Source organism: Gambusia affinis, linkage group LG19 (assembly GCF_019740435.1).
Source record: "Gambusia affinis linkage group LG19, SWU_Gaff_1.0, whole genome shotgun sequence".
Taxonomy (NCBI): Eukaryota; Metazoa; Chordata; class Actinopteri; order Cyprinodontiformes; family Poeciliidae; genus Gambusia; species Gambusia affinis.
Window position 1 is genome coordinate 13,077,049 of NC_057886.1, and position 15,594 is coordinate 13,092,642.

A 15,594-nucleotide genomic window follows, 5' to 3' on the forward strand; every position below is an offset into this window, starting at 1 on the left:
GCGCTAGATATGGCAATAAGCTCCAGATGACAGGTAGTGAGCCTGAAAATGGAAAGAACAGGGAGGTGGAATGCAACCCCCACTTTTTAAAATTTGTATCCTAGCAATATAAAAATGACTGTTTTGCACATTTATTGGCCGATAAAATGAGACTAAATATAGGAACATTCACGTCAAAGAACATCTCTGGAGACATAAGAAAGGAGCAACTAGACCTTGATGTTAAAAACAACCTTAAATCACTGTGAATGATACCTCCTTTTTATTGCAATCTAAGACATTCATCACTAACTTCAAAGTGTAACTGTGCAACTATTTAGGCTTGAGATATTTTCATGATCCGTATCTGCTTATGAAACATAAAGCAGCACCAGTTAAAAATGTGGCTGACATTTTGTTGAAAACTGAAATTAGCCTTGCATTTTGTAGCAGGGCTCTTAAGTGATTCCTGTAATAAGAATCTGATAAAAATAATTCATATAAGCTACAGATCCTTTATTGTTACAATCTTTCCCTTTTTAATTTTCCTTTTTACGTTCCCAGACAGAAGACACACTTATTGTCTTATTGTAAAGAGTTAAACACTGTCATGCTGAAGGCCAAAGATTGGTAATATCTCCTCAACAATGGAAGGAATGAACCAAAGTAATCTGCTGACATTAAACTGAATTCCTATGGAAACAGGATGAAAATGAGAAACTGATCACAGAGATGATCATTTTTGAGCTTATTTTGAAATTTATAGTAAGTTTTATATGAGCCATCACATATTTCTCAACATATATGTCTCATGTCTCTTTTGCTTTTGGACCATATGTTCCTGTTAACAGAAAATAGAGACATGAGACGGACAATGTGAAGTTATCAATTTTTAAGGTAGGAGTTCTCCCTCAACACCCTCTTAATAATTCTATATGCTTACATCTATCAACCGTTTTCATGCCGACACAAGGCCTGTTAGCTGGAAAGTCAGAATTAAAGCCTGCATTGAATTCCAAGGCAAAATCAATCAATAAAATTTTATTTGTATAGCACATTTCAGCAGCAAGGCATTTCAAAGTGCTTTACATCAAATCAAACACAAAAACACAATGCAACATAGAATCAACAATCAAAACAGAACACCAAGTCAGATTCCGTCAATATATTTGCAATTGATTACGCTTCGATACTCTAATCCTTGTGAAACCTGAGCACAACATTTTTATAGAAAAAATGTCAGAGGAAAAAAACCCCCAATAAGCTAAAAAAAAATTAAAATAAAATAAATGTGGCTTTAAGTGAACTAAAACAATTATAGCTCCGCATGTTTTCACCATTCTCTAAACTGCAGACTGAGTGAAGTCTTACAGTGAACACACTGGCAGCTGAAACGTACCGTAATGAGCCGCACACTTTTTCCACTGACCAGTTTCTGTGTTTCCACTCTGTGAGTTTAATGAGTGCTCTGGGTCCGCCTGCCTGGCTACCTTCAGAAGCTAGTTCATTAGAAGGGAATTAGAGCTGACGCGCTGCGTTCCTGAGAGGAAAAGAAAAGCAGGAATTGTCAGCGGAGGGGCCAGCTGTGGCCGTGTCTGAGCTCCAGTCTCAGATGGGCTGCCAAGCTTCTGCTCCCCGGCTGGTAAGAGTGCCATTAGGTGCACTCATACCACAGAACAGAGGTGCAGGTATAAATACACGTTCAGGGTTTCAATGAAAACACTGATGACACTCCTTCTCATCAACCTCCAACTTCAACATATACCCGCAGTCAAAAATATCACAAATAAAATGACAACTGACTCCATCTTAGCCTCAAGATGCAGTTAGGTTGTTACATGTCATCACTTCAACTTTGTTTTTGTTTTGTTTCCAGATGTAGATCATTTCTACACCTTAGACAACAAATGTGTATAAGTAGATTCATAGATTAAAACTATAACAACATTTTTGAACAGTTTTTAATGTTAACATAAAACTCCAAAAAGTCTTGTTTTTAATTTTCCTCAACAAATTAAAAACAACACTGAAGCATTACGAGGATATAAATCCAATCCAGTCTCATGAGAGTGCTGTGAAATGGTGTGGTTAGTTATTCACAGACAAGAGGTAAAATATTACCTCTTGGGGCAATGAAATTATTCTCTACTTGAGTTGTAAAAGGATCAAGACAATCATTCTTTTATGATTTTAATATCTTTGCCAATTAAAGTCACTAAAACAATACTAAAACCAGTACAGGAGAGTAAAATTCAACTAAAGCTAAATTAGAAAGTAGTCAAAAGAGTAAAATTTTATTTTAAATTTTGCATGATACTAAACCATTTTAGGACTTTATCTTCAGAATGAATCAAAAATACCAAATTACTGAGGGAAATCAATTAATCTGCAATGAGAAATATTTCTACAAACATGCACAGAGGTGAGTATACACTTTTTTGTTTGTGCAAACTGGAACAAATGGAAGTAGAACGTGTTGAAGAAACATGCGCTCAAAAGGGGAAAAAAGTGAACTGATATGGAAACCTTACTAGCAATAGTATCTGTTAGCATTAATGGTTCACATTAATAAAATAAGAAAAATAATTACAAGATTTTAAAATAAACATATTCATTTTATTGTAGTTTTTCCTTTAACCTTTAGGTAAACAAACCAAATGTAAAAAAAAAAAAAAAAGCAGCTTGAAAAACACTATTCCTTAATTGCATCAGCGTCTGTTTCAGCTGAAGGTGATGAAACACCAAAATCTTGTTTTTATTTGTTTATGCACTAGGAAACAGTCAAAGCTTCAACAGGTCTGATTGTTATTTACAAAAAGCTATGTGATATGGACACGATCACACAACAAAATAGCTTAAGTAGGTCTAATGACTCAAGTTGCGCATCTTCATGTTGCTTTGCACACAGAAACATTCATGCAGAACTTTTAAATGCCTGGTAAACTGGTCCAGACTGGCTTGGTTATAAAACAGGCAGGTCACTGGTTGTAAATTAGCAGGAGGGCTCCTTCCCTTAGCATTCAGAGCTGGGCGAGGTTGGGATTTTTGCAGAATGTGGGTGGGCATGAGGAAGTTGGAGTATGTAAGAACTGTAAGAAAAGTTGGGTGTTACAGCACTAATGGGAAACATAAACCCTTAACGTGCACATTAAGCCAACTCAGAAAAGTCCAAATGCTTTGGGGGCGGATGACAGAAATAAACAGCACATTTACTTTCAGTGTTGGCTTGTGAACACGGGGGCCGTATCTGTAAGGTGCTGTTGACTGAGAAGACTTGGAAAAGATGCGTTCCGCATTAACCCCGGCGGCCCCGGCTATATGACCATGTAATGACCTGTCGCCAGGAGCCTGGGAGCCTCTGGCTCTCAAGACAAATTCAGAAAAGAGACAAGGAAGGATGCAAGTCACAGACAGCAGCAAGGTGAGGATCAAAATGGGTTCTAATCACATTAGAAATATGGAGCAGACATGTTCACAGCTTGAGGGTGAAACTAGAAAAAAAAGCTTTTAACAAAATTACATTTATCTTTAAGAAAATTAAATGAACCATACAGACTGATGGAATGCCTCATCAAAAGTATTTAAACCCTTCAAACACAGTCACATTTAGATATGTTAAAGTATTATGTTAATTATTATGAAGGTATGAGGTAAACTAACACAAAGCATCACTTAACTGGGAATTGGAAGGACATTGACAGAGTTCTAACCTTAATTTTATTTACAAACAAAAATCTGAAAAGTGTGTCATGCATATGTATTCAGGTCCCCAATGAGTGAATATTTTGTAGAGTCAATTTTCAAATGGAAATTCAGCAGCAAGTTCTTTTATGTTCATCTCTACTGGCTTTGCGCATCTACTGACTGAAATCACCATCCATTTATTTCATAACAGCTTAAGCTCAGGAAGATCGACTGGAAAGAATGAAAATACATTTTTAAATTGCACCAAAGAATCATCTAGAGTAAAATCTTGCCTTGCATTTTTTTTTTTTTAAATGTCCTCCTGCCTCAACCACTTGTGCTTGGGAACCAAATTTGTACAACTCTTGTTGTCTGGGACCACAGAAAATTATTCCAAATGTTATTTGGGCTGATTTTTGTGTTTATTTATTTATTTATTTTGGACAACAATGTCCTAAAATGACATCTGATTTAAATTTGAATCTCCTGCAAATGACTGACTCCTACCAAATTACTTTTCCTTAAGCAGACCTAGCTGTTATTAGAAAAAATGTGAATTGGTTATTGTATTAGGAGCAAGAGCCAGCTCCCAAAATACTCTTCATAATTTGATTATCTTCAAAAATAAACCTCGGAACAAAAATTTCATGCTCTAAATGAGAAGAATGTTTCAGCGCACCAGGCAGTTGCTGCTGAAGTCAGTTGTTTACTCAGTTTTATTATTTTTATTATTTTAGCACACCTCAGGCAAAGACTGAGTAGTTGCTGTTCGAAACTCGGCGAAGCTCCAATGCAGTTGGTGTTTAACAAACTCGATGACTGACTTACTGCCTTAAGAAAATATTGAACAGTGAACAACATGATCACATGGACGTCAATGTGCTCAACAGCAACAGTCCAGCCAATAGTTGGAGCCTTTCTTCAAACAAAGGAGGCCTTGACCTAACAAATAATACATGATCTATACCTTTAAGAACACATTCACACTGCTTTAAAGAACTGTGCATGACACTTTCCCTCTGGCACCGCCAAGAAAGAGTTATTGAAAACACTAAAGCTCTAAAATCCAGTAATTTATGGACACAAACACGACTGCTTTATGGGTATTTTTAAAGCCTCAACACACATGTGCAGTCGAGAGAGAAGGTTCGCTCAAGGAGTAGGAATCAGAAGCCAAAATACAAGCTTAAAACACTACTGAGAATTTCAACAAAGCATCCCTATGTTTTTAGTTCGCAAATGTTTTGGCTAAATTTAGTCTTATAGTTTCACTTTATCAGATGGCTTCATCTTTGTGGCTTTTCAGCTCATGTCAGTACAGGACTTGATTCACTAGAGATAATGACACACTTACTCTTCAGTCAGCATCTTCACAAGGTGTTTTGCTTTTGTTTCAAGGTACACGCACCCATTTTACACACAAAAACATGTTCATCTCTTTCCTGAAGGATACAATGGCTGGACAGCTTCATGATGTCTTTTTGTGAACCTTACATTTTCAAGCATCTGGAAGTTGCACCTTAGGATTAACCAGACTTGTGGAGGTCTTCAATTCCCTTTCTGATATCTTAGCTGATTTTGTTAATTTTTTTAAATGAAATTAATTACCCTATCACAAGCTTACAAACCTTTGCCATCATCATCTGGGCTTAGAAGCGAAGTAGTCCTGTTGTTTGTAGTTCTGCTTTTGAAGAAAGTATTAATAAATTTGTAATTTTTTTCCCCCACCAATGTACTCCTTGGATTTCCATAGTTCAAAGTGACATCAGATCACCACTAATTTATTTTGAGGCCATATCGGTCAGTCCTACAAGTAATAGAAAGAAACATTTTTCCTTTCGAAGCTAAGAAAAAACAAATATGTAAATGAAAATTGTCTACCAATTTCTCCATTTTAAATCAGACATCTTTTTTTACCTCATCTCCTTCTAAATCCCTAAGATTGTTCTGATATTGTACGCCAAATCATAAACCTCTGCCTTCTTCATAACTCCAGTACTTTCTCTCAGAACCCTACACACCTATCATAAATCGTTTGCTTTAATGGTCAAGGCATGAAAAAGTAAAGCAAAACACAATAAAAGTCTGATTTACTGTAGCAAGATGGTCAAAGACGGAGAGAAGAAAAAATGAAAACCCCAAAAGAGGAGATAAGATTGCATCACAGGAAGGCCGTTAATCATGATGGTTATGCGTGTCTATGTATGTATGAGATTGCATGTGTGTGTAAAGGTCCTGAGAAGAAGGCTTTGAGATCTATCATGCAAGTTATAGACAGGACAAACCAAGAGACGATTAAAGAAGACAACACAGCTGCAACATGATGATCACCTTGATGAACTGTGACTTTTACAACCAGATCTGGTGCCATGATGCAGCCATGCATACAAACACACATTTTTTAACTGTTCTTCTCCTCTACATTTCTGAGTATATCTGATCAGAGGAGAAGCCAAGTTTGCGGCAGCACATAGCGAGAGAAAGAGAACTGGTGATGAAAATGTTAGATTTACAGTCTTTAACATTGCTTATTCAAAGAGTAATGTGTTGTAGCAGAGCCAGGGAATTATGTAACTTGATCATTGAGATATGAAAAAAAATACATCACAGAGGAAGATGCATCCCAAAATATTTTATATGAAAAAAGGGTCACAATATAGTTAGTTTATCCCAAAATTATTCAGACTACTGGCAGAAATCTGTTTATATTTACATTTTAATAAAACTGGATTATAGAAAATTATTTGTTTATTATAGCATTTTCAGTCAAACCAACCTTTTAATTGCTGATCATCGTTTTGTTTGATTCTACTGGTATTTTGATAAAATCATCAAAATGATCTTTGCTCAAGAAAATCTTTGAGGTTGGAAGGCCTCATACCATCAAACTAATCTTTAGTTCACTCCACTGATTCTCCATCAGATTTCACTTGGGGGTCCAGCTGAACCACATAAAAATGTTTATATAACTTTCAATAACCCCCCACCCCAATATCTTGGTAAAGACTGACTTACATTAAACCTTAATCAATAAGGAGTATGAATAATTTTGGGTCTTAAATGTTTAATATTCTAGACAAATATTTTTTGTCATCTTTTCTTAGTTGATGTGTTTATTAAAATACTCATTTTTATAATTTAGAAGATGTGTTGTTTTTTCCTGGTTTTCTTTCTCGGTGTTCCTGAGATGCTTCAGTTTCTCTAGTTTTCTTTCTTCTTTGCAAACAGAAACCTAAACTGTCTGCGCAGTCTGAAATCTACCACCTTCTCACAATAAACAACCCTGAGCAGACATTTACAAGCCTATATCCAGGCTCTGGCCACACTGCTCCAACAGCACACGATGAAGCAGCTTTGAGCAATTTGTTTGAAATACAGACTCATATTCCTCTGAGGAATAAAACTAAGAGCTGCTCAAGTAACAAAGTATTACATCAAGGTTAAAAGCCGACTGGAAAAGGGCAAGGTCGACAAAAAGGATCCAATGTAGTAATCTGCAGACAGAAACAAACTAGTGACTACTTGTATCTTTTCTATTTAATCAGCTACTTGACCTCGTTTTAATGTCAAGATCTTTCCAAGACACAGTTATCAGTGCTGTGAGTGACATAAAACACAGATGGGCCGAAGAAGAATTAGTGCAATTACTCTCAGGAACAGAAACAATCTTGAATATGTAACATGCATTCATCATGTACCTATTTTACTTAAATACCCTTAAATAAAATGTAAAGTAATAAACAGTCAGACTCCACCTGCATGTAAATTCAAAGAACTCCTGTTTCAAGTCAGCTACAAGCCATGTGGGTGACATAGCAAACACATCGCAGAAGATGTTCTGTGCAAAAAAAAGACCAGCAAATTTAGAAGAAAACTTGTTAGAGGCAAAAAGTATATATTTAAAGGAAAAGAGGAAAAAGAAAAATGAAACCCCAGCCTCCATCATGGCCCTCTTCCAGTTATTCACTATTTTGTGTTGGTCAATTTAAAACACATTAAAGTTAGTGGGTATAATATGACAATGTGTGGAAAGGTTTATGGGGTGTGAATACTTTTGCATAACAGCATAATCTGTCGTATGGTGTGGTTGGAGTTGCACGGTGAAAATCTTGCCCCTTAAAAAGAACTGATTAGAATACAGTACATACAGTACGACAATAAACACCTCTAACTCAGATATGTTTCTTTTAACCTATTTATTTATTTATTTCATCCCTATTATCTCCATTTATCTACTGAATTTAATTTAGTTTATCCCAATGATTTGACTCATCCATGAAAAAAGGGAGATCCAAAATCAACATAACACAAGCCTCAATCCAGATGCTAATGTTTCCCCCCCCATTTCATATTTTATTTGTCATGGTTCTCTGTGCTATATGGTCACTTAGAAAAAGAAAGTACACATACATTAAAAAAAGAATAGGATAAAACCTTAAGGTGTGGATTTTTGATTACAAGAAGATCCTGGATTGGTAATCTTGCACGGTGCAGGACAATGAGTTAACCTCTCTGATCCTTATCATTTATTGGAAGTAATTCAATCGTTGAAATATGCATCGTGACCTGAAATGACCTGTGCTGCATAGCTGCTCTCATCTCCTTCAAAGAGTGTCTGTGCAGTCATACTAAACATACCTCAGCTGAGCTGCTGTCTCTAACAAACTCAACCACAGGCATGTTTCTCTTACTCAATGCCTAGAATACCAGAGAGCACAGTGAGAATATGACTAGAATGTAGAAGTGGGGAAAAAGCAAAGAGAAAGAGCTGAGCAAATAGTTTGCAAGCATCTTTGAATAAACCAAACTGGTTCCTATTGCATTTAATGGACGAGGAAAGAAGTCACCACAACAAATTAAGATATGATTGGATCTTAAAGTGAAACTAAAGAAAAACAAAAAACAGAATCTGAAATGAGGAACATTAGTCTGAATTTATTTGAGCTCTGTTAATAATGATCATGGGAAAATGTCATTTCTGTATGACCCTGGCTAAAAGTAACCAAGGGAGTGGAGGTCAGCAGGGTCGGCTAACCCAACCTATACCCCCTGTACCTCACCCCGTCACTGTAGGATCACTCTGCAGTGAGTTTCTCAAATCAGAGCTGCAGCTAGTGCTTACAAATACATACATACTTATTAAATCTTTAAATCTTTTAAAATTTCATCATGATAAACCAATTTAGAGTAATTTTCTGCTAATCTTTTTCTACTTTGCAAAAAACCCCCACCTCAGATCGCACAGAATTTATGTGAAGATTAATCTTCAAGTCTTGCCTTAGATTCTCAATTGGACCTATTCTGGACTTTGACTAGGCCATGATAGCACCAGAAGGCGTTGTTTGGCATCAGACAGGTATAACTGTGGGATTGTCCTTTATTTAGCTCCATCCGTATTCCAATTAATTTCCCTCTCCCATCTGAAACTAACAATTCCCACAACAAAACATGGCCACCACTGTGTGTTCTGGTGGGCATAGTGCAGACATGACGATTGCTGTGTTAGTTTTTAAGTTTTATAAACTAATACTAAGGGTAAATGTGGTCTCCTCTGTGCTTATGTGTTTGCAGTGTCCTCTGCATTACTTGTGGTAAACTGCAAGGACTTCATGCTTTCTTTTTGGCACTGTTTTATTTAGTAATTAGGTAGCTTCTGAAGGAACTGGATGTTATTTAGGAATGTCAGAAAAAAAGGGGGCTAAAGAAAAATGCAGGCCACAATTTTCAGATGTTCATTCCAGAATAGTTTGGACACTCATATGTCATTACTTTTTCAATTATCCACTAGTTTATGTTGATTTATCAAATAAAATCTCAGTAAAACTCTTGGAAGTCTGTCCATTGTAAAGACAACATTATGAAGAAGTAATAAATATTACTGCAGTTTCTGTTAGCTCCCTGTTTACAAATCCAGGTAGCTACAGCTCACAGAAGATCCAGTTAAGAGATAAACATCATAAGGTAATATCTTTAGTTGGTTTAATACTGTAGGTTAGTGAAGCAGGGATTGCTTTTTGTGTATATTTACTACACTAATCTCTTCTGTGTGAAACAAGCAGCTCATGTGACCTTAAATGTTTAAAATACAATATCTGTGCTCATGGTACCTTTTAGTAAAACTGTAAAACAGACGAAACGCTGACTTCCTTAGTAAATCTCAACTAAAAGCCCATTTGTTTAGAGTTGTATTTGAAACGTAATCAGTTACAAATTTATTGACGGAATCTGACTTAATGTTCTGTTTTGATTGTTGATTTTATGTTGCATTGTGTTTTTGTGTTTGATTTGATGTAAAGCACTTTGAAATGCCTTGTTGCTGAAATGTGCTATACAAATAAAATTTGATTTGATTTGATTTGATTTAGTAATGGAAAAAAGAGCTCTGATGAGACCAATGTGTCCAAATTAAGCCAAGAGAAACAACAAAACGACAAATATCTCTATATATAATTATTGTGAAAAAAAGAAAAAGCCAAAACAATAACAGACAAAAACAGGAACCAGATTTCTTTTAAAAACTTAGCCCAAAGCTAGATCCACCTCCCCAAATTGCCCCCTTTCCAACTGAAAGGGGGCAATTAAAAAAGATTGAAAAAATATGAAGCCACTTTAATCCTAAATCTAAGCTGAGTCGAGGAGATCCACTGATCCCTGAGCCACACTGGGTCCGACTACCAGATGATGCTGAATGATTTTATTCAAACTTCCTCTACAGAAGACAGCTTTATGAGGGGCACAATGACTTACAACAGGGTAAAGTTGGCCGTGAAACTTGGATGGGAAGAGTCAATATTTCAACCTAAAATGATATATTGCATTGGATAGCAGGATTAATTGTTTGCTCTCACACAAACAGTAACAACTTCTGCTTTCAGTACACTCATTACTCCTCTCTCCACTGGCCATATTTTAATCCCTCATATCCAGCTTCCCAGAACTGCATCTAATTAACCCTGCGTGCTCCTAGTTTGCTAGCCAGGTTCATCCTCCTCTTTTTGCGTGGCACTGCATTTTTCTTGGACATTTTTTTTTTCCACGCTGCAGGGTTAAAGGATTCGGTGGGAAAAAGGACAAGTGGAAGATGGCAGTCGCATCATGAGGCAGCCCACACATGCAGCTGTCAGAGCACATTTATGTGTGACCGCTGATGAAATGCACGTCCACCAAACTCAACTGAACAGAGCTGACAATATTGAAGACAAACAAAGAGAATGCCCTCCTCAGCATCTAAACAACAAAGAGATGAATGATAATTATTCAAAGACTATCCTGATAGGAACTTCTGAATTGGACTAATCAATGCTACACATATTTTATAAACATCAGCCCCAAAACATTACTCAACTTTTTTCTTTGGTCTAAATAATAAAAAAAAGACATTTTGAAAACACAAAGAGACGCAGAGAATCTTAAATGTATGGATATGTGAAAAGAACCTCATGTGCACTGTTAGGTACGGTGGAGGATGTGTGATGCGAAGACCCCAATTATCCTCCACAGGTCCTGGGATTTTTGCTGTATTCTTACAAGAAGATTTTAAAGAACAATCTGATGAACTTTGTCTAAAACCTGAAAATGACATGATAAATAAAACAACTGGAAACATATGACCTGATCCACACAGAAATGTCCCATTTTTCAGAAAATCACATAGAGTTCAGATTTATGGCCCAACCAAAATTATTTGCTTGGTGGTCGGGTCGAGCTCAGACATCTGTGACTCCCCTTGTGGATAATGGATGGATAATTGGATTGAACTTGCAATATGTGTCAATATCTGATGAGCTGCTGTTTTGCAGCAAGAAATATGGTCTTATTTGGCCTCACAAAAAGTAAAAATCCACAGGAATATTTTTAACAAAACATGCAAATTGCAGCAATACATGTCATATTAGGAAAGTTCCTAAAAAATATAAAAATAGATTAAAACAAAACACTCGGTTTTGTTTTATAACTATTGTGTTATATTGATGTACAGTCCTGTCTCGAGACCTTCGAGGTTCTGACATAGAATTTCACTTTTCAATAACAATGCTTTTGTTTTCCTTTTTGTATGTTTTTTATGGATTCCTCATGACAGTATGATTCCAAACAATAAATCTCAAGTCAGTTTATGCGCTCTATGAGCTGTATGGAGGATCCATAAATGTCGGCTAAACCTGAACTTATAATAAAGGTGGAACAAACTATAAAAGTAACAGTAAATTATGAACGTAAAAGGTGAATGAGGTCAGAAATGACAGAGCATATAAAACAGAAAAAGGGGTCACACAACAACCAGAATAAAGTGAGACAGTTGGATGATTTAAGCACAAGTTCGCTCATCAATGCAGAGAGGCGAACAGCAAATTTAAGTGCAGACATGATTTGAAGAGTGATTATAAAACAGACTGCAGAAATTCCCGTCAGCCCAGCTTGGCTCTACATGGCAAAGTGCCTGCATTTAAAACTGTTAGCAGGCAGGAGTTGGCTCCGAGCTTCACGAGAGTTTTATAGGTTCCCCTGGGCAGAGCTATAAGCTGCCTCGCCATCTTTTACTGAACCACGGTGATTAGGAGCCCGATGTGGTGACGGCCCTGCAGCCACTGGACTGTGATTTACAGCTCAAACCAAATGCATGTTTTTTTTTTCCACTGTTTGTGATCACTACAAGAATTTGCTCCCCTTTCTTTCTATGTATTTGTTAAGTAAATATCTATTTATTGTTGAAGTCAAGGCAAGGAAATGTGCAAATGGAAACATAAAAAGTACAACTGTCAATCTCAAGTATGAACTAATTTACAAAACAGATGAAATGGAACGACAAGTCAACAGACGTAAAACCAATATGAAAAACCCCAGAAAGAGTTTTTATAAACTGCAAACTACAGATAAATGTGAGAATATTGGTTTTAAAAAGCAATGGTTCCATGCTTTGCTTCTGGACTCTCGGCTACTGAGAAAATTATTACTTACTGGAGGCGTGGACTGTGTTGAAGTCTTAAACTCTACCCAATTGCTAACATTTAACCGCGATGTATGTAATTCACCAGATCAATGCTATGAAGCTTACCGGAAATCGTCTGCTTTCTAAACAACCATCCTCCACTGCTAAGAGTGAAATGTAGAGCTGAACAAGGCAGATTTTAACGTTAATTCAAAGTTTGGAAGTGTGGTAAACACAGACTGAACGGCTTTGTTCCCTTCCTCTGCTGCCACTGCTAAAACTACAGACAAGACTACAATTCAAAAACATTGCAGAAAATTGATGTCTTCGTTAAATTCTCCTTCTGTTCGCTGATTGAGCAGAGAAAATCCAATTCAATGGGAAAAAGCCCAGAAGAAGCAGTGAAGAAAGATTAGAGTCAAGAGGAAATGCGCACAAGGCAGTGGCCAAGTTATGTTTCAAAGGCTAATTCAGGTAAAAAATGTAATAAAAGAATTAGTTTCTAATAATTTAGAATCAAAATTAATAAATAATGTAATATCTCATTTAAAAGTATTTTATTTTTTGTCTTTGGATCTGTTAAACACTCTTAAATGTGTAAAACTCTTCAGCAGAATAGCATGACCTGAACTGGGAAAAAGACTGTAGAAGGTATTAAAGTTGTGAGTCTGAATATGGGGCCTAATGTCTCAATGATACTTTTCTGTGTAAACAAAAGTTAAGTAAAATAAAGTCATTCTTGGGCATCTTGAAGCCCAAGAAAAACAACCCAATTTTTCAAAATTCCCCTTACTATCCCTCTCAGTGTGCGCAGTGTCAAGATAAATTTTCTCTGGTATTTACCCAGTCTTGCTTTTACAGTTCAACCTTCCAATTAATACTCAGGCGGTAGAAACTGCCGCCTAAGTATATACCTAAGAAGCATATACTTCTTAGGTACGCATATACCTAAGAAGTATTTACATACTTCTTAGATATATACTTCTTAAGTATGCATATACCTAAGAAGTATGTGTATACTTCTTAGGTATATACTTCTTAAGTATATACCTAAGAAGTATACACATACTTCTTAGGTAGGTACCCATATATCTTGTTGTTAACTCCTGACTTATTAAAATGCCTGTAACAGTAACTTTATTCTCAATGAGAGCACAAAATCCCTAAGCTTTTATTTATTGCTTCATGAAGGTTAAATCAAACAATACGTACAACGATTACATTTGAATCTGAATTATTATATTTAAAGTATGTTAAGTGCTATTATCGTGCTTTATTACTGGTCACTGATGAAAGACTTTAATTTTGAGACCCCAGTTTCAAGAATCCTTCCTAAAGTACTACAGAAATCCTAGATCTGTGGGGGCCACCATAAACAACCTGAACCACTGATCTAAATAATTCACCAAGAGTGCAGCTGGTTAACTTCAAGTCTGCTGCTGCAGATAGGAAAAAAATACGGACTCAATTAAGCACACGATCAACAAAGAACGAACTTTCTTTTAAGCTAAATGTAAACAATGAGGTACAGAAAAATGTAAGGATGTATATTTCCTTTTTTAAATATTTCTAAATATGGAAAACCTTTCCTCTGGAATGACTGAGCAGTTCTACCTGGACCTTGTGGGATATGTGTGAAATCATTTCTCTATTCCTGCAATTGACTGTAATACCTTGCAGATGGTATTGCATGTGTGTGCTGCACTGATAACTCCTAGCAGGAGCAGAAGGCGAGCAACCAAGAGAAAAGTCATGAACCACAGACTGTGTGGAGGCCAGTATGAAAAAACAAATGGTAGAAATTACACAGCGAGCACGGTTCCACAAGTGGAACTAAAGCACCCCTTGTCCGGAGGATCCCGGGGGTGGGGGTTGGTTTCAGGAGACACATGCGACCCGCCTCAGGGTCAGACACAGCGCTGCATGTTGAATCATTTTCTTGTTGAGAGTTTCTACACCTTCAGCCACGAGCGTGTAAACCAATACCGGAGTGAGAAATTTGAAATGGTTTAAGTTAGTTTTTAAAGTTTCGTGCCAACATAAGGGGGAAACTGATGCTCTGCAGGAATGCACGTGGCAAACCAAGACAAATATTAGGCAGAAGCGGCTGCAGGGTGCTGTGTAATTTAGTGACATGTGGCTAAAAGTACACACTGGAAGTGTCACAGTTCTAGTAGCTATCATCTTTCTGTACCTGGCTTGGACAAGCTGACTTCAAAATACTCTCTCAGCTGCCAATGGGTAGATTCTCACTGGTGACACGAAGTATTTGATAGCTCTCTCAGTTCGATGATGGAGCAACCATATGTGCACTACATGCACACTCAGACCAGGACCTACTCTCAATTTATTCAAACCTTTTGGGTATTTTTTAGTTATTTTTGCCATTAAACAGCCACACACTTGAATATTTTTGAAAGAAGTCCAGTTTAAAGTTGACCAAAAGCCACATATGGAACCATAGATGAATTTTTTGGCCTGCAAGCAAAAACTAAAATCAATCATCTAGTGAAACATTGGGGTGGCAGGATCAAGCTGTGGAGATATTTTTCTTCTGCAAGATTAGGGAAGTTTGTCATGAATAATAGATGGACAGATGGAGCTAAGCATAGAGTAATATTTCAGGTTTGCCATGTTTTAACAGCTGTCCGTGCTGAATAAAAGCTTCCTCACACCATGATGCTTCCATTACCATGTTTCACAATGGGATGGTGTGCTCGGAATGATATGGCTTTTTTTTTTCTTTCTGCCCCACAGTGTATATGAAGGTCAGAAAGTTAAAACTTGGTCTCTGTCTTCTGTGTTTACTACATAAAAAAGTAACTCATATATACTTATCAAGTCAGTCTAGATTATGTTGTTCTATGGCATAAAAGTCTATTAAAATATATTGAAATTTGTGTTGTAAATGACTCAAAGGGTATGAATACTTTTCTCGGGGACTTCAATTTAATGTGAAAGAATTAAATTGCAGAAAACGGTAAATGTCCTGTATTTTTAATTAA

General features: G+C 36.6%; 1 protein-coding gene across 1 annotated transcript in view; it reads right to left on the reverse strand.

Annotated features, from left to right (window-relative positions):
• LOC122821768 (mitochondrial import inner membrane translocase subunit TIM16-like) overlaps positions 1-15,594 on the reverse strand; it is a 111,399-nt gene that overhangs the window by 15,973 nt on the left and 79,832 nt on the right. The gene's annotated exons all lie outside the window — the stretch shown is intronic.